Here is a 20,734-nt window from a genome sequence, read left to right as displayed (position 1 = left end):
TCTTCTCATATATTCTTTCAATGAAACACAGCAGCCAAAGTGCAATTGAACGGTACTGGGTCATTTTTGTTAACTTTATCTAATACTTTTATTATTATTATTATTATTTGTTTATTTAGCAGACGCCTTTATCCAAGGCGACTTACAGAGACTAGGGTGTGTGAACTATGCATCAGCTGCAGAGTCACTTACAATTACATCTCACTCAAAAGACGGAGCACAAGGAGGTTAAGTGACTTGCTCAGGGTCACACAATGAGTCAGTGGCTGAGGTGAAGGTGACATGTCTCTCAATGAATTTTTGAAAGTACCAAATATTATAATTCCTGTAACTTGTTCTATCTCTGGCAATCCAGTGACTGATTTAGCTAATTTTGCTGTGAAATGGCAACTCGAAAGTTAAAAACAATTTGGTGTGAGGATGCCATCTGAGCCAAATAAAACTCCAACAGCAGTATGGCTCCAGTCACCAACGTGACCAATAGATTACAAAGATTTCCATACTGCCGCAAAAATTAAGAGAGCCATGCTAAACATCTGACCAGCCTCTTAACATGGATTAGAAACTGGAACACAAAGCAGATTTGAAACACCAAGTAAATGTGACGGGGTACTCCCCGCCCCTGTGCATGGTCTGTATTATTCTGTATTTGTTTATTATTATTATTAAGATTTATGTATTTTATGTGACAGTGAAAAGCCGGTGTTTTGATTTATTATGTTTGGTAGGACGAGCAAGGTGCTGTCTGCCATTATTTATTTTAAAAATACCTTGTGGCTGTCAGCTACTGTTTATCTAACTAGCTGACAGTCACGCAGAATTAATAAACCTGTGCAAAATGTGACCAAGGGATAATAAGATCATTAATAGCTAGTTAATCCCTCAGTCACCACTATAAAGACCTGCAGCTTTGGCTGCAACGCGGTTGTTGAGTGTTCAAGAGTAGAGAACGGGAGTAAGAAGGGGTAAAATAATTATTAAAAGAAACAATTGTTACTTGTTTTAGTTATTTTCTTGTCTGTCTATTTTGTTTTGCCAACACAATGTTTTGTTCTGTGAGTCTTTTGTTTTGTTTAAAATAATAAATGAAAAAAGAGCGCATTTGCGTCTCGCCCCATAATACTGCCTGTGTGTTCCATTCATTTCCTGGCCTGACGTCACCACCAGTCATCCTGGTCACAAGCCTTTAAAGAAAAAGTAATCACAAAGTCAAACATTATAATTAACGGCTAAGCCTATTAATATAGGTTTTAGAATGTCAAGCCATGTTTTGGATGTAACTGTTCCCAAAGTAATTCTGAATTTTAATTAGCTAAAGAAACAAAGACAATGTATCAACTAGAAATGGGATTTTTTGTAAAAAGAAACCAAGCATCCCCGAAGGCGTAATTAAAGGGAAGTGTCAACTCTGATAAAATTGATTTCTAAAAATGAAATATAATGGATATCTGAAAAAGATCTGTATGTCCAGAGTTGAATCAATATGGTTTGAGATCTGTCCTCAAAATCACTGCAGAAAAAGCAATAAAAAAACAAAAAAAACACAACATAAGTGCTCTGGCTTTCTGTTCCGTACCTCATCGTATTGTTATCGCTGTGTTACCTGTTTGACAATGTGAGCAATAATCCTTACACTATCAGTGCACTACAGTGGACATTTTGAAAAGAGCTCTGAAACAGACTTTGAAGTTATAAGTGTTTACAAGTTTGTCAGGATGTTAACATGAATAGAAAGATGACAGGCAGGTTATTTAAACATTTGTAGCAACACGTGGAGACGTGTGACGCTATATTTTTTGGAACCCCGTTACTTACTCTTTAAGTAAGAAAATCTAAGCACACTATGCAGCTGAAATTTCACATGACCTCAATACGGCAGACATATTAGTATTCAAGCTCTTTCCATACTGAGTCTGCAGTAGTAAGCCTGATTGTAGCACCTAAGGGAATTAAAAATATCTTTCAGTAGATCTTTTAACATTAATAGGATGCATCTGGTTAGTTTATCTGAACATGAACATCTCCAGTTGATGTCTCCAGGGTCCTTTGAAAAAGACTGTCTAACCTGGTGTAAAGTTATTTTATATAGATATACATTTAATTTTTATCTATCTATCTATCTATCTATCTATCTATCTATCTATCTATCTATCTATCTATCTATCTTAGATAGATAGATAGATAGATAGATATATTTCACTTTGTTCAAAAGCACAACAAAACATGTGTCAGATTGACTGAGCCAGACACTAAAGTCATTCCACAAACTCCTTCTCAAACTTCCTTTCCCTCCCCAGTGTCCGGTCAGACAGCTGGAATTCTTCATTGCATAGGGCTTGCATAATACTCAACATGGGAGCCAAAAATCCTTTAAAATTGATATCCAAGGTGATTCAGAAACAAAGCACTATAGAAAAAACACATTTTTGGTATTGTTTCAGGTTTACAAGTGGACAGTCATTATGGACACATACAGTGGTGATGGCTTAATCATCGTGTTCTGTGTGTAAGTCAAGTGCTCGTAGTTCAGCAGAGGCATTTTATGAAAAGTATCTGAATATGCCAAAGCCAAGTAACACAAAAGTGTACCGTGTTGTTGTGGCAAAGTGGTTTGCAGTGCGCAGGTGTAGAGGTGATGCAGTGCTCAATAATAACAAACACAACACAGTTTACGGTGAAAAACAGCTCTTTATATGTGCTGGGTTGCTTGTTTGGCAACCTTAAATAATAATACCTGGCTCTACAAAACAATGTGTACAGCGCAGGTAAACCACGGGGTTCAGTCCCGAAATAATAATACTAATAATGACACACACTTTATACACACATGATCACAAGTCCAATAGTGAGTTCTCCTAGTGCAAGTGGTGATTTAATACAATAATCGGTGACAGTAGTGCAGTGTAGTCTGGGTTTGATGCTGGCTTAGCGCGACTGCTCCCGGATATTTAGCCGTCTAGAATAACAAATAACAACAGTTTAAACAGACAGATAAGACAACACTAAACACTCACGGTACTTTTTCGTTTGTACGTCCTTTACAGGTCTTTCCGTAACTATAACAAAGGAACAGATTGCTTTGCCGCATCCCCTGATACACCCTCAGTCACGCCCCCTCCGGTAGAGAGTGCAATCACGTATCCTCCAATCCATGACTGACACATCTCCTACCGCATTAAGGCAATGACTTCTGGTACTGTGACTCCTCCCCCTTTCTGAATGGCCAACTTCCGACTGACCCTGTAATGAACTGCCAAACCACCCAGTCCAGGGCACACTGTTCCTGTTAAACAGCGCCCTCACAGGTCGGGAGGGAGATTGTTGACTAGGATTCATTTGCTCTCAGTCACAGTTGCTGAAAAAGTATTAATTGTGGAGCTCTATTCAAACATGTTTTGTAATAATGTTTTAATATGGAGAATTGCTTAAGAATATAGCTTTTGTAAATCAACAAGACAGAATTATACAATACCTAACAGAACACAGCAAGTACCATGACAACAGCCAGTACTTATTTGCATGCTGCACATTCATTTACTTTAACCCAAATAAACTTCAAGCAAAGGTTTGCTCTGGATGAACAGCTGCTTGGCTGCTCCAAATTCATCATTGTAGATACCAACATTATGTTATGCAGGATGCAAGCCAAACATCGTTAAAAATCACAAAAAAAACAAAACTGAGCTTTAAAAACATGTTAAATATTAAGATGTAATATCAACCACTTAAAAGGGTTTGAAAATAAAATTAATTCATGATATAAGAAAGAGAGGTACTGGATCTACTCAGAGGCCAGTCAGGAAGCTGGCTCTGGGGTAAGAGAAACATGCTTTTGAGAAGGGCAGCAAAGGTTTGGGAACCCTCTAAAAACAGCAGCGAGTCATTAAAAACACATCAGCCCTAACTCTCTAGAGACACCCCAGCCATTTTAGATTTAATTCAGCCACTTGTTTTTCTTTCCTGAACACCATGTGCATGGCTACAAACATGAACGGAAAACAGCTGAGTCTAATTTGCATTTTTTTTTCTTCCCAGTATAGTTTCGGTAATGCATTTCACGGGCTGATCATTTCGAAGAAGGAGGGAGCGGGGGGTAGGGGGGTGGGCTGGTTGTGCCAACAAGGGGTTCTATTCACCGAGTAGCATCACAAAAGTAAACGCTGATCTGTCCTCCTTCTGCGCCACTTACCAGCAACACACTCTAATTCAATGTCATTTGAGGAAATTGAAGTGAAAAAAAAAAAACTGTTCTAAATACAGGGTTTTTAATGACTGCAATAATACACCCCTTTACTGTGAGAATGTGTGCATGCATGCTTCCTGTATACAAAAGTACCAATCTTCAACAAATAGGACTGCTTCAGGGTTGAATTTGCATGTGTGGGTCTTTTTTGAAAGATATGCTTGATTTACCATTTGACAATAAAGCTGGGTTCACTGTTTTTTAAGGCTAGGCTTATTGTTTGGCAAGGGGTTATTTTATTATAGTATATAAATATGTATAGAAACTTCAACATGTCTATGTCTGTGCTTGCTTGTACTTGCTTCTTTGTGTATGTGAATATGCAGAATTCTGAACAAAACAAAATGCAGTTCTTATAGGTTTGGAAATACATTTTTGAGGGATGCAGTACGTTTTTAATAGGAGATCCAAGCCAAGGGAGTATGGGCAGCCTGAACTTGTAATGTTCTGCCCATCCAAATCAGTCATACATTTCAGTCTTATAGTTTTGCAGTTTCACTAATGTTTCCCAGTTTTTATCATACTTTACCATACTTATGTGATTCCTTTGCGTGCCAACAGTTTACATGCCTTTACCATTGTATACCTTTTTATGAGATCATAAACGTCTGTGGTCTGGCCAAGGACCTCACTTTGGCAGAACATGTACAAGGAAGAGGAATCAAGTTCTTTAATGCAACCAAAGAACAAAAAAGATTGCAAGGAGTAAGGAACAGTGCTCATGTTGCTAATGCTAATAAGTGCTAATTCATTTCAAAGCCTTGGTATCCCCTTTTTACCTAACTGAACTATACATTTAGGTATATAGTATATGTTTAATATGCATCCATATATACTACTGGAGAGTAAAGAACAGACAAGTTTACATTCAGTTCACCCTCTAAGTGGGAACTCAGTCCCACCGGAAATAAGACCATGGGGCATCTATGAAAAACAGGAGAAGAAAAACAAGCCACTTGCAAAAAGTCAGACTTGTCTGGCTGCCTGCAAGACTCTCGGCACAACTCACAGTGCATGCATGGCTGCCTGTCCATGCCTTTAAAATATGGGGGCCCGGGGGGGGGGAGGGGGGGAGTCATGGCTTTTTATTTTCTTCACTCTAGGCTCTGAGCAAGACTTTTTATTTATTTAATGCTCTTTTGTTTTTGTTTTTTAGCAAAAGGCCTTAAACTGTTTACATGAAATGCAACTTTGTAAACGAAGCTCGACTAATGCATCTCATGCCTGACCTGTGTGGTACATTACTTTAGCCAAAAATGTGGAAAAAGCAGGGAATTTATATCAAAACACGTCCACTGCCATTTTTATAACTCGCCACTTGCTAATACACTTTGTGGTGTTTGGAATTAATTACAAGCAATATCCCTTTTCAAAACAGAGTGCCTTCAGGTTTATATTTGTATAGAAAGCGGCACAGAGAATCCTGTGTGGAAATGTTGGATAGAAAGCCTCTGGATCTCGGGCCTCACATCTGGCGTTCTATGAAAAGAGATTTGCCAAGCGGACGGTTTTTCTTTATTCTTCTCAAACTAATAGTCTGGCTGTGAGCCAAGCCACTAAACAAAGACACAAAGCGAAAGAAGACATGTGTGTACCTCTTATTTAGCTGTCTTCTGCTACAGTTGTGGACACTGTCTTAGTGTGTTTTCTGAAGAGAGTGGCCACATCCTCCACACTTTTGTAATGAATGCAGCTTGCTCACTATCTGTATTAATTATCTGACAAAAAGGTAGAGTAGGCTTTCACCACTTCACTACTTAAGAGGTAGTTAATATATCTTAACTTGTTTCATCACTGTGAGTGCCCCATATTATATTATGTTAAATACATAGTGTGTGGTGTACACTTTGGGTGTTCGTGTGTACTGTATGTCAGTTAAATTGTGTGCGTGTCGCTATGTGCGAATGGAGTGGGGGGGGGGAGTGTATGACAAGACAAGTGTTATGGAAACCACACTTTAGTGTCACAAGGGCATTGTTTTGAGTCCCTTCCATGGTTTTAGGAACAACCTGAGGGTATTTCTCCACACCAGAAAGGTCTATCATGAGCCTAGGATATACAGTAGATGTGTAAGTCAGAGGTTAAATGACTTCTCCAAACAGGCCTTATTTCAAAGCATATCACTGAGGTTGTGTTTGAAAACCAAAATACCCAGATCAGCAGATTTATTGTCTGTTTTTTGAGACAGAATACCTAAAAAAAAAACCTCCACCGGAGCAGCCCTTATTGTGTCATGATCTTTTGCTTTTTGCAACAAAAACTCCCTGTGCGGTCAAATGTTAAAAACGAAACATTTCAATTTGAGCAATTTAAGTTAAGACATACCAGTCAAGTACAATACATTTTTTTAACCACAATTTGGCCCACTCAAGCAGATAAAGATGTATAATGCTGTCTATATATAGTAGACCCTGATTATCAATGTGATACAGCCATTTCTTTGCATCAGATGTGATACAGCCATTTCTTTGCATCAGTTTCTTTGCATTTTTTTGCATCAGTTTGACTTGTATCGCAGTGTTTATCAGACATAACATTAAGATTTATGTTTGCACAATATAGCTCCCCCTCTAAAAAAAAGAAATAAGCTGCAAACAAAATGACTAAAAAAGAAAATACAAGTATCACACGTACAACCTTCAGAGACAGTCCAATCATTATTTTAAAAAAATAGCTAACTACTGTCAGCGAGTAGGAAGAGCTCGACCCGATTCTAGCCTATTTTATACAGTGTGTCAGCAAGAAAGACGATGAGGCATGGAGCAGCCAAAAATTTTGAAAATGAACATTAAGAGTAAACTAAATTAGTTGTAATGTTATATTACAGCTCAAAACTCATGTACATTCTGGCACCACCTATTTCGTTTATTAACAATTTAAATTACTATTGCATTACATCAGCTACTGCCGCTTTATATAAGTATCTTTGCTATTTATATTTGTGCTATCAACAATATTTATTTAAAAATAAAAACGTATCTATATTTACCCATATTCTTCATATATTACATGTACAGCCTTTAAGAGAATGTGCCTATCCACTCATTTTAGCTGAAGGAATGTTACTTCGTTTAGTTTAACTAGTTTAGGCTAGTAGGACCTCGTTACCACACATGTCTCTGGCTGCCCTTTATCCTCAGTTGGTTCTGTCTCTGTGTCTGATGGAGCAGGTTAAAAATACAAACACAGATTTGTATTGCTGTTTTGTTGTGTGACCCGGTTTCCTGGCTACAGCTATAAATTACGTTTTACGGCTGCTCTGTGTTAGCATCCTTACTTTCCCAGAAGAGCGGTCTGCAAGTCCTCCAGGTTTCCAGCTCCACAGATGGGAGTTTTATTGCTGCCCTGCGCTGTCTCTGGAAGACCAACTGCTGACCGCTGATTTTAAGTTTCTTAGTATTTAGAAAAAAATAACTTTCATGTTCCTTATTTAAAAAGCTCAAGACAGCTGGAATATACTAACTGCCAACATTAATGTTGTTACTGTTAATATTTTTAAAGAGTAAGAGCCAGAAATCACTGCAGTTTTAAAAGTGTTTGTAAAAACAAGGATAAACCATCTTTCAAAACTAAAACAAAAAGTCTTAATGAATACTTAATGGGTATTTTTTTAATTAAAAGTTGTGTTATGTTAATTTTTTTTACTAGTCTGTTTCAATGACTTCATATTTGTTTGCCTAGTATGTCAATTTCATGTATTAAAGCTGTTGTGTGAATCCAACTAATCTATTACTAGAAATACCTAATAAAGAAGAACATTGATAAATGAAAAGTAAAAGTCATTGAAGACTCACTATTTTAGCTAATTATTAAAAGCGAATTACCAATATTAAAAAAAATTACTTTTTCTTCATTATATATATATATATATATATATATATATATATATATATATATATATATATATATATATATATATATATGTATATATACACACACATTTAAAAACTGTTTTCCTGATAAATGTTTTGACAGTTTCTGTTTATCGTTTTTCAGACATTGAAACCTCAAGGTTCTTGGTCCACAACCCAGTTCTGAATCGCATTGAACACTACTGGATTGAGTTGAGGAGGTTAGTAAAAAAAAAAAAAAAAAGGTCACCCTTCAAGTACTAAGCAGTTTAATTAGATAAATCAAGGAGAGTGGCAAAATATATCCTAATGTGCAGAAAGCTATGCTATGTGAATTTATGCCAGTTACAATCTGTAATTAGGCCGAATAAAGCCATACCAAATAATATAAAATTGTGTGCCGTTACTTTATCCTTGCTTGTATAGAATTAACTAGCAACACATTCAGACAGATACATTTTATTAATAGCTGATAAGCTGAAACATGTGAATAAATGGTAGAAAGTAGAGGTGGGCAACAGAGGTAGGCAATTTTTGTATCTAATTAATCCTTTTAAAAAACACACATACCTTGCCCCTGGGGCGCCTTTGTTACATTTGCAGCCTCTTAGATATTGGAAACTATAAGAAAACCTGCTCCAGCTAGGGAAAAAAAGAGAGATCTACAATGTTCTAGGGAACTTTTACAGGCCTGCTCTAGCAGTAAGAAATGCAGATCATGTGCTTTGGTTCCTGCACGTTCTGTTATTTTGATTTGAGCCTAAATACATAAAAACTCCAGAAGATTATTTTTGGGCATTCATGTTCAATTATTTCTTGTTGGACAGTATAAATAAAAAGCCTTGATAAAATCACCAAAGAAGACATTAGCCAAAGCGATTGTCTCCTTGACTTGCTTCAAGAAACTAATAAAGTGTTTAAAGTTAAGGATGATTATCTGAAACCACAGGGTGCCCATACTTCTGACCCCCAGTGCATGTGGACCACTTCTAGTTTATTACTGCACTGCCTCTGATTCTAATTAAGTTCCGCAGTGCCTGACGGATCTGCTTTCCAGAACAAACATCAAGGTCTAAATCTATAGTCTGGCAAACAACACTGCTACATGTAAAACTGCATGTAACCTGTCACAAGAAATAGAACAAAATACTGAATAATTCCATTCTCATCATAAGTGACTCATGATTACTTCAACACTGCCACAAAACCATACCAGACTAAAATCAGTGTAATTCCACAGAGCCATGGAGCACTGCCAAACAAGACAATACCAGCATTTCTATTAAGAAAAAACAACTTTCTTGGTTAAAATGCCGGAAATGTTGCAGGTAGACTGCTGAATAGCAATTAAGTTTACATTATATGCTAGAGAGTAATTACGGATTCTTATTAAGGAAAGTCAGCTTCAATCAGGGTGAGTTTAATGTTAAACATCTTAAAGTTGTCCATTATTATCCCTTACTTTCAATACTGCTACACACAACCGGTAGATTTAACACTTCTTTACACCCGCTTCTGTAGGACTATCTTAATGCCCAGTGCTGTCACCAGTTCCTGGTGAGCCAAGCTAAAGTAAGTTTTTTTCTTTTAGTTCTGGCAACGGCTACTGCACAGGTTCTTGTTTATGCCCCATGTTATGAGAGACTTGGTTTATCTTCAGTAGGGCTCACAAAACAAGCCATAGAAGGGTGCTGATAGCAGAGCGGTTGGTTTTGCTCCCCTCCTACAACAGACCCAGACCCCTTTTGTCTTTCAGCACAACAACAAAAAATCTGTCTTTAAAGTGCTTGCGGGAAATGTGCTCTCTTTGTGGCTTGCACAGTGAAGGGCCCTCAACTGGCCCTATTTCCCGTCACCGACAATTATTATTATTATTATTATTTATTTCTTAGCAGACGCCCTTATCCAGGGCGACTTACAATCGTAAGCAAATACATTTCAAGTGTTACGATCTCAACGATCCCTCGTTCACGCACAGAGATCAATGTCATTGGGAAGGACATAGGGGAGTTTTGGTGGTAGCCAGCAAAGGCAACCTGCCAAACCTGGTCTGTGAAGAGAGGTTTTTGATGATGTCACTGGCTTCCGCTTTCTATTTCACTCTGACAGTGAGCAGGATTGTTTGCTACGACATGGCTGGCTTGCACAGTGGACAAACCCTTCTCTTTCTCTTTATAGTTCTCCTTTTTTATTTTTATAAATCTCACCAGTATTGAATGATGCATTTCTGTGGGCATACACTACTGTGGACAGACTGAAATCTTCAGACTCCAACACGTTTTACAATTACATAATTCATTACAGTGTTGTCCCTGCCTTGTGTAAGGACTGTTGCCCAAGCTGCAATAAGCCTTCACAGAGACCAAGTTACTCAGATAGTTCTAATCAACGCAATTACACTAGAACTACAAGAACATTGGGAACGAAGGGTGTTCATAAGACATGAAATGTATTCATTTCAATTATTTAATGGATCTGCACTGTATTAATAAAAGGTCAAGACCTTTAACCTGAATAATAATAGTAAGAAAACAAGCCAGGTGAGCTGTGTTTAACTGCTTGCTCTCAGCATCTTTTACTGATTCTGGTTTCAATTGTTTGTAACTTTGAGGTTCTACAGTAGATAATACCTTCCTGTTATACCACATGGATTGAGATCTCACCATCTCATACATGTATAATAAGAAAGGTTGCGTCTTGTAATCACACTAGAAACATTAGACATTAGTTCTGCTGTAGGTGGCTCATCACTGCTAGACATCACTGAAAAGGCATTTTCACTTGTAGCCCACAAAGCCAACCATCCCTGTTTATCCTGCACTCACTGCCATTTTTTTATATGTTACTGATAAAATATGTTCCATCGCCATAATTAATGTGTGCCTGAAACAGATTTTAGCACCCCTACCCAGGATTTTTTTTTGTCAGTGAAACTGGAGTATGTGGTAGCATTGTGTTTAGCTCATTGGATATTTAATTTAACTCTAGTCCAAATCTAATTATTTTTTATTCTCATTAAATAGAGTTTTGTGGCCAGAAATGGCAAAAAAAAATTAATGGAAAAAACAAGTCATTATATTGACAAACATATTACTTGTTACAGCCCGGAACAGAATTCAGAGTCCTGGAATGCATGAAAAATGTATTTTTCACATTGAAGTATTTATAGCACAATGTGTTTGATTAATAATTAATTTCCATTGTGATTGTTTTTCAAAGCATCATAACCTCATGCTTATTGTCACGCCTGCTGTACACTTAACTTATCCGACCGACTTAATGACAAATAACCTTGAAATGGTTGGGTTTTGTATCAGTTTAAACACTAAAATGTCAAATCAAGACACCTTGTTTGGATTATGTTTTACATTTACAAAAGTAGTGGCGGTATGATAAACACATTTGCACCAAGTACTAATTTCAAGTTTTTGTTGCAGATGGAAATGAGATTAAAGATGAATGAGCACTGGCAAAGGATCAAACTAATGACTCGTCCTTTCCCAAAGGCTTCACTAACTCATTTGGGAGACAGGGGTCTAATTCCTGGGGTTCAAATCCATTCCAGGTCAAACCTGCCAATCCAACTCCACAGCAGGGATCCCATTCACTTGGGAATAAGAGGGCATTGGGAGTCTCCACTGTGCTTTCATGCATGGGATATCTTTAGAGGAAAGCAGCTCAGTGAGATCCACAATAAAATATTCAAAAGACAACATGCAGCCAACCAAACACAAACAATATCTGCCCTTACCTTCCAGTTCAAGACCCGAGTTCTGAACAGTGTAGTTGAATACAGAAAATGGAGCAATAGGAGACTTAGCCACAATTATCTACATAAAAAAGAAAAAGTTTACATTAATGTGAGTCTTGGCCCCAAATTTGTTTATCCAAACTCGGGAAAGGAAAATTAGCAGCATCTTTTTTTGTGAAAATAATGTATTATTTTTACTACACTGTTCTTATATTATAAATAAGTCCTTGTATTACTAAACAATGGTACAAATTACACTATGATCTTTTTTCCTCCCAAAGAAACAATCTTTATAAACACTGGAAGAAAAACTATTAATAGTTCAATTAAATTTCATGAGTGTCATTTTTTATACTAGTTTTCTGAAAGAAGAATGGAATTATCTGCAGTGTAGAAGAGTTTCATAAATATCAAACTGTATTTTATTACTAAAAGTCAACTTTGCAAGAAGTCATTTGTAAAATGATCCACTGTAAACCACCTATATATAGCAGGGGCACTAGACATCTTACTTTGGGTCATGGAAACCCAACCAGTCTTTTTTATTTATTTTTATTTGGAATTGCCAATTGTTTTTTTACCCCATTTTCTCCCCAATTTGAAATGCCCAATTGTAAGCCTGGCTCACTACTACAACCCCCTAAAAGGCTATATTTGAATATAAAAACGAACCGGTGATGAAGCAGAAATTCAAAAGCATTGAGGGCAATTCAGACACAATAAGCTGGTCAAGATAAATAATAACTGGAAAAAAAGATCCAGGATGGGCCTGAATTCTTGACAAAAGGTGGATATCTGGGCTTTCAAGATCCTGTGCCAATTAATTATCCAAACTCATATGCAGGCCTTAAATGTACCTTATAATGAAACAATACTCTGGACACAGGGCATGATGCCAGGAAGTGAAAGTAATAACAGTGGCATTAACCTCTAGAAACTACCTAAAAAACAATAACATCCTTTCAGCCAAGATTCAGCTCAAAAAATTTCCCAGAAAGTCTTCTCACACATCCCTATACTTCTTTTAGAACACATCAAAACTTCCCTAGCTTGTAAATAGTTTAAAATGACACACACGATTAATTCAAGTAGTTATTTGTCAATGGGGGAACCAAAAAGTTATGATGGAATACATTATCATAAAACCAACTGTTTTAATTCTAAAGAATAATAACTTCCGTCCTGTCTTGAAATCCAAAATTCCTTTGGAGTACCACTGAAGCATTTCACTGGGTTTATAAAGATTTTCAAACATGAACAGTAATGTGAGTTTGTCATATATTATAGGGAGAGCACACTGTATCTCATTTGATGTGTAATTATCTACAGCCATTCAAAGTGCAGCACAGTATATCAAAATCAGTCACACGTAGAACCTCAAAGAAGTAGGCCCTGGAGGTCATTGTCACATAGGTACACTAGGTTGTGTATAAGGATTGTGGGAAACATTTGATCTTTCTGTCATGGTCACAGATTACCGGGCCAATCCTTTGTTTTCTCCGTTCATGATAGGAGTAGCACCGGGGAATTCAATATGATATACATTAATATATCAAAAATAGATCCATCTTCTGTTTTTGCATTTCTCAAAGTCGGAGCAGAACCAATTTGGATATGCATTTGTACAAATACTCAGTAAGGTACAGTGTGATCTTGGTTCCTATTGATTTTCAAACAAATATGTTAAACAAAGTAGGTCATACCTTTATGAGGCACAAGGGAGATGCAATAACTTGTCTGTATGACGTAATGGCTGCAGTTATGGCCCACATGGTTTGCATCACAAGGGACACTATTCTTACTGTAATGAGTAGAAATAGACTTACTATTACTACTTTAATACACAGATGAATATATATATTATAATATATATATTATACTAAGCATTAATGACAAGTATATATTTTTGTCTTAATAACTCTACAGTGTATTTCACCATAGGGTGTTTTCTAGTGATGTTTTAGTAGCCTCTTCTTACTTAATATCTGTGATGCCTCTTTATTCTCTCCATATCTGCACATTTTTATCCACATACTGATGTCAGCAAGTGGCGGTTTACTGTGGGGAATATTTGATCTTTTTAAATGGTGCAGAGGATTACTGCTGGTTCAAATTATTTTCTTTATGTTATTTAACCACATTGTGACACACATGAAAATGCTTCAATACACTTTGATCTAAAGATATGCATAGAATATGGCATTGTTCATCTACAGGGTAGTAAAAAGGGAATATGATGAGGTATGAAGATTAATTTACTGTAAGGCCTGGTTTCACAGACCCTGATTATCACTACATTTGGACTACCTTACCTCTAATTACATTTGGAAATCCAAAATTAGGGCTAATCAGGGTCTGTGAAACCAGCCAAAACTGTTTTTCAATCTATTTAAATCATATGTTTAAATACAGTACACTTATAGTCTGCCATTCATTTAGGAGGCCCTGGAGAAAGAGATGATCGGACTTGAATGCTATGCTAGTCCTCTCCTCAGTTTCCTTTCAACACAAATAAACACTAATCACCAAGAAATATAACCCAATGCTTCAATTCCATGTCAATTCAGAGTGAATAAGTTCATCCATTTCAGATTTATTGCCGATGTCTTCAGCCCCACACCAGTGAAATGGTTGCTGTTTCGACATTTCATTCAGCTATATCAAATATCCTTCTTATTTATACAGAATGGCAAATGTGATACCCTTTTGTTGCTAAAACATGATACTCCTTTTTGTTCCTTCTCAGAAGTTGAAGGCTGAGGCAAATTCTTTTTCTGCTAAGCAATTAAAACCGAACAGGAAAAAAAATACTTCGGAATCCATTTTCAAATAACATTTTTCTCTCATTACAAACTTGCTTTGCTGCTTTTACAACACAGTTGTCTAATAAGACACAGAATGTGTAAAATCCTCTGTGTGCAATATCTTCCAATGTAGAATTTCCCCACATTTCAAACGTATGTAAAAAAAAAATTCAATACAATACAAGCGCACAAATAAAAATACACAATATTGTAACTAAGTTATTGAGGATGGATTGAATGAATTAATGAGTGAAATAAACACATCACTCAATGTAGCAGTATGCTGTTTATATTAAAAGTACGTATGGAAAAGAAAGCATGTTTGAACCTAAATAAAACAGCTGAATTTCCTAAATCAAGCTCTGCAGCTGCTTAGCAACATAGTGTAATCTGGAAAAGTGCAATTTGGCCAGTCACTCTACCACTGGATTTGAATAAATGCAATACATATTATAAAATGAGATCCTTATGACGTTCATAAGGTGTTATAAGCAGCTATCAAGTTTCTGAACAAATATCAGTGTGCTGCTAAGCACATAAGACACCCTTTGTTCATCCATTGCCTCCCCTACTAAACCTTTAGGCAGACACGACTGTGGTCCTAGAACTGTCTGAAATCAGAAACATTACATTTCTAAAAATCCTAGCAGTGACAACGTACCAGGCTCAATTTTCAGCCTCCATGGTGACAGAGACATTTGGAATTAAAACAGACAGCACTGATAATACATACTTCATGGTTGCCACAGCAATCATCACAATCAAATCCCTCGAGCTTGTAGCTGCAAAATGAGTTCTCCAATCCCTGTTCTGCCCCTTTATCGTGAGAGAGAGAGAGGTCTAAAGGGCTTTTACTTCATATAGGCACCATTTTTGTGAAGAGGAAACACATCAAATACGTTATTGACCAATTACTAGTAAGATGAAAATGAAAGCTATCTAATTATTTTTCCATTTCAATGTTGTTAATTGTATATGCTATGGAACCGCAGCTTGTACCACTCAATATCTACAACATTTTAAACCAACAAGTAAATGTGCAATCCAAATTATATTGTTAAACACAATATTATAAATAAATTACTTTCTACGGGGTTCACTGTGGTTGTGAATTCTGCTGTTAGGTAGATTAATAATCGTTAACATCTTTATAACATCCCTCTTAAAAGAATCACTGCAGCCCAGACCTCTAACTCCCAGACTTACTATACTTAAGCTACCATTCACACTGCAGTCCAGCTCTCCAGCAACTGCGCTACTCAAAGCCACTGCCTGTACAAGAGTTCTGCATGATAACCACTGATTAACTAAAATCCACCGCATTGTGTGCTGCCATAAAATCCCACTTTATAATTGCTGATCTACTTGAATTTAATACAGTATCTACAATCCTTGCACTCTCACCCACCACATTCCACACTTCAGTCCAACATTTTATCCATGGAGCTACTCAAGCTACCTACACTCACTGCAGCCCTACCCTGTAACCACTGAGCTGCCTGTACCTCTTAAAGTGTTCCTATTGGAGATACATCTGACTGACTGCCAGGTCAGACGGCTGAGTGCTATGACCCCAGATCTCACCCACCAATCAAATCAGCTGGCCTTATTTTGAGCCAAGAAGTTTGTTTTTGTTATGCTCCCAGTCTGATGCCAGATTTTTGGGGTTTGTTTCATAGCAAGGGCTCAAAGCAATTGTTTATTCAGCTGCTTCGATACTCAGGAAAGAGTCCAGGGAGAGCGAATTCCAGTTTTCCTGGCATCGTATAACCCAGGCTGCTCAAGAGAAAAGGAAGAAAAAAAACAGTATAATACCCACAACACAAAACAAGCCTTTAAGCAAAGACTTGAAAACAAAGTCTTCTTGTGTGTGCCTACTTGCTTGTATCTACGATTACATTTATTCGATTATAATTTATGATTTCTAACTACAAGTAATACGAAATTCTCTTACACTAAACAAAGTAGTGTTTCTAGAAAAGTTTCACAAAAGGTGGTATCCAAAGATAAATTATAAAGTGGCCCAGACAAATTGTTGAAAAGTATTTTAACTCATGTAATTCTGTCAGTACAAATGCATGGGATCAGATCGCAGTAGTCTTATCACACTAATGCACTGCTTTCATGTTTTAAAACCACAATAACACAGTTGAATGTGCCTTGGTGCCCCATGATCAAACCTTACCTGTCTTCGTTGTGAGTCCAAGTACTGTACAATCAGTCTGGTATTGACGCTGTGGCTCCATGTGTTCCCCAGGGCTGCGGTAACATACCCCGACTCCCCGTCTGCACTTACTGGGGACTCAAGAAAATCAATAAATGAATGCAATTTCAGAGCACAGTATTTGCATACGTTTATAAAGCAGTGTTGCACAGATTAATTTAATTATAGATTTTTCGTTTCTGGTGATGATGAAGTACACATTGATAATTTCCAACTAATGTTCATACTGAAAAACTATGCAAAGACCTATGAACAATGAATCGGTCTCCACCAGTGAGGAAGGTCTGATTCCTCTTGTTAACACGATTCCCATCACTAGTATGCAAGTGACATAACTAAAGTCCTGGAAAGGTACGCTTTTCTAATGCCTTTTTAAACCCAGATTCAACTGTATAAAATTGCTAGATTTCTCATCTTCATTACTGAAATAGAAAAACGTGTTTTACATAGAGAGAATGACACCATCAGATATGGGAAATTAGCATCAACATTTTTTTCTGTTTGTTTTTGGTGTATCTTAGACCCTAAATGATGTCAATTGGGTGACATTTTGCAGCAGAATAGGCTGTAGTTACTGCTGTCACACTTCCAACTTTGAATACTGGGACTACAAAGGAATCATTATTAATGTTTTTGCGCTCGGAAATTAGTTCTATGAATACCCTATTTGGAAAAATAGAAACTGTTCAGCATTATTTTAAAGATGAACCCTTTAAATTAATAGGAGCTGCTTGGCTGCACTTGGAAGGGTTGTGTTTTGGTACCTCTAGGTTTGCTGTAGGTTTATTAGCAAATTGTGCCCAGTCCTGGAACAGGTAGGAGAGGTAGATCCTAAGGTTGGGAATGTGCAGCACTGGTGGAGCGAGTTATTTTTATTGTTATTTCAACTTGGCAGTGTCTTCAAGTACTGGTTGCAAAGTATGCCAGTCATTTGAGGAAGCAGCTGGTTGGCTGCAGACCAAAAAAAAAAAAGGAGTTGAAAGGTGAAATGACAAAGGGTGTGAAAGATATCTTGTTTTAAAATAAAAACACCAATATAGCGAGTGAAAGTGAATGACAGGTAAGATTTATGGAATGGTTTTGTTAACTCTAACTATAATACAGTAATGAATAACAAAAAAGTTTCGACATTATATATATATATATAAATATAAGCTGCAGGGGCATTTATTTAATTTTATTTTTATTTTTTTATTTTAATTTTCCTTTAATTTTGCAGTACATATTTAATATATGAATCAGTCAAGAAAATAAGTGAGGCAAGGCTGGATAGTGAATATGACTTTATATATTTTGTTCAAATATAGCTGATATATAAGTAAATAAATAAATAACAGAATTTTTTTTTTTTTGCAGTTCATACCGCATAGTTCTCAAAGTCTTTATGGCGTAAAGCTCTCTGTCTGGCTTGCTGACTGCTGCATAATCCAGTTTATATCCCTGCCGTCATATTTGTTTACATCATCGAATTGTTTGTTTGAATTTCAGAAAGTCAGAAAACAGTGACAATGACGTTTTAATCACCATTTTAGGGCCTCATGCACTAAACAGCGGTAACGTGTTTTGCATGCAGAAAGCCCCTTACTGTGTGTTTTGTGCACCTGCTGCATTCACTAAGCAGTGGCACATGACCTTGCACGTGGAATGAATCGCGTGTAAAGAGATACAGCGTGTGAGTCATTTAAATCCAATTAATAATGTTAATTTATGTAAATGTATTTAAATTGTTTCCCCTAATTCTGCGAGGGAGGTGCTTGATATGAAAACCATATTCACTTAAAGGTGCTAACTTTACCAAGTGCCTCTGCGTGTGTGAATTGAAACCAGGCGGTGTCACAGAACCAGCAGAAGTGCTGCACAGGAGAGCGAGAGTCAGGGAGAGAGTATTCGGACCAGGCAGACGTTACTAGGGCTGTGTAAAAAGGCAGTAATAACTAGTAATAATAACTATTTGACATTACTCTTCACCTCCCCTGTTCATTTCATACTTTTATCAAGTAGAAGCAGCGCTACAGTAGCTGTACACGGTCTGGCTCAATGCCGTGCATTTGGTTACTACGGCAACGGGGTCAAACAAACACCGGCTTCATGATTGGTGAATTCCTCATACCGTACAATGACGCAACATGGGAGTCAAAGGCGGGAATTTTAAAATGGCTGTTTAAATAGTGTTGATTTATTAGCTTGCAGTGTGATTAACAAAAAAAAATGCAGACAGCTGACAACTCCCAAAAAGCTCAATTAATTTCAACAGAAGATCGCGTTCAGAGCTACGAAAAGGGGACTTTGCATGCAGATGGTGGGATTCTGTTTGGCTCAACTTGTAATGTGTCTTTTGACAAGCATCTTGACAGAGCTGTACACAAAAACAAGAAAATCAAACGTGAAGTTCAGGCTAAACAATTACCGAACAAGCAGGTCACAATCACAGGACTGTTTAAAAAGAGCACAATAAGTGGAGAATCATGTAATGTCAACACGTTTGACTTAGTGGAAGCCTTAGTGCAACGAACATACTGATACAACGGCTAGTCAATGAAATATTAAGAATTATTTTTAATGAAAAAAATCCCCAATTGTGGAGCTGCATGCCTAACAGTGACACACTCAGACGAGAGCATCTCCCTAAAGTGTATGCAGCACACGAAGAATAATTAAATGGCAAAGTGAATGAATGAGTCTGTTTGCGTGTTATGCGACAAGGCCACTGATGATCAAAGCAACTGTGTTTTGTACATTATTTTCATTCCACAGAGCTTTACAACTGCTAATTCTGAGGAGCTGACTGCTTTCTTAGTAGATACACTGCATCATTAATTTCAGCATTGATTTCAGTTGTGTGTCTGCCTTTGTAGTGATAGACAATGTAACAGAGGGAGAAACACCACCTGTTTACGTCTATGCTTAGTCTTATACAATGTAGATAGAGAATAATAGAGAATGGGTGCACATACAGACCTTAGAAATGCATGGGGAAAGTTTGAGTTACTGTTAATGTTTTTTTTTTTTATTATTAATATTTTAAGTTGCTAGGCTCCAGTGGCATATATGATGTTATATCATTTACTAATATTTTGATGGTATCTATGGTTTTCATAAAAAATAATTTCTGTTTTTATAAAGAAAATCACAAAAGCTTTGGTTTTGTCATTTCAGGTTTACAGTTAACATTTCTTCAAGCCAAGTACAAGGTTGTCCTGGAAGAAGACAATGTTCCCCAACTCTGAGGATTGGTTTTTCCAGCAGGACAATGCTCCATGCCACACAGCCAGGTCAATAAAGGTGTGGATGGAGGACCACCAGATCAAGACCCTGTCATGGCCAGCCCGAGCTGCTTAAATTTTTGCACCAGGAGTGGCATAAAGTCACCCAACATCAATGTGAAAGACTGGTGGAGAGCATGCCAAGACGCATGAAAGCTGTGCTTGAAAATCAGGGTTATTCCACCAAATATTGATTTCTGAACTCTTCCTAAGTTAAAACATTAGTATTGTGTTGTTTAAAAATGAATATGAACTTATTTTCTTTGCATTCTTCAAGGTCTGACAACACTGCATCTTTTTTGTTATTTTGACCAGTTGTCATTTTCTGCAAATAAATGCTCTAAATGACAATATTTTTATTTGGAATTTGGGAGAAATGTTGTCAGTAGTTTATAGAACAAAACAAAAATGTTCATTTTACCCAAAATGTTCATTTTACCACGCGGTAATTCTGGTTATTTACCGCCATTAAGTGAATGAGGCCTTCAGTGTTTGGAGCATCTTTCTTTTGTAGTATGTTTTGTAATTCATTTTCTGTTAAGTCACAGAATTGCTATTCAGCAGTTTTCTCACATTCAGCCATTTTTTCTTGTTGTGA

General features: G+C 36.9%; 1 pseudogene; it reads right to left on the bottom strand.

Annotated features, from left to right (window-relative positions):
• Window positions 1-20,734, bottom strand: part of LOC117416647 (DNA repair protein RAD51 homolog 2-like) — a 121,755-nt pseudogene that overhangs the window by 33,300 nt on the left and 67,721 nt on the right.

Source organism: Acipenser ruthenus, chromosome 18 (genome assembly GCF_902713425.1).
Source record: "Acipenser ruthenus chromosome 18, fAciRut3.2 maternal haplotype, whole genome shotgun sequence".
NCBI lineage: Eukaryota > Metazoa > Chordata > Actinopteri > Acipenseriformes > Acipenseridae > Acipenser > Acipenser ruthenus.
This window is presented reverse-complemented; position numbering and strand designations above follow the sequence as displayed.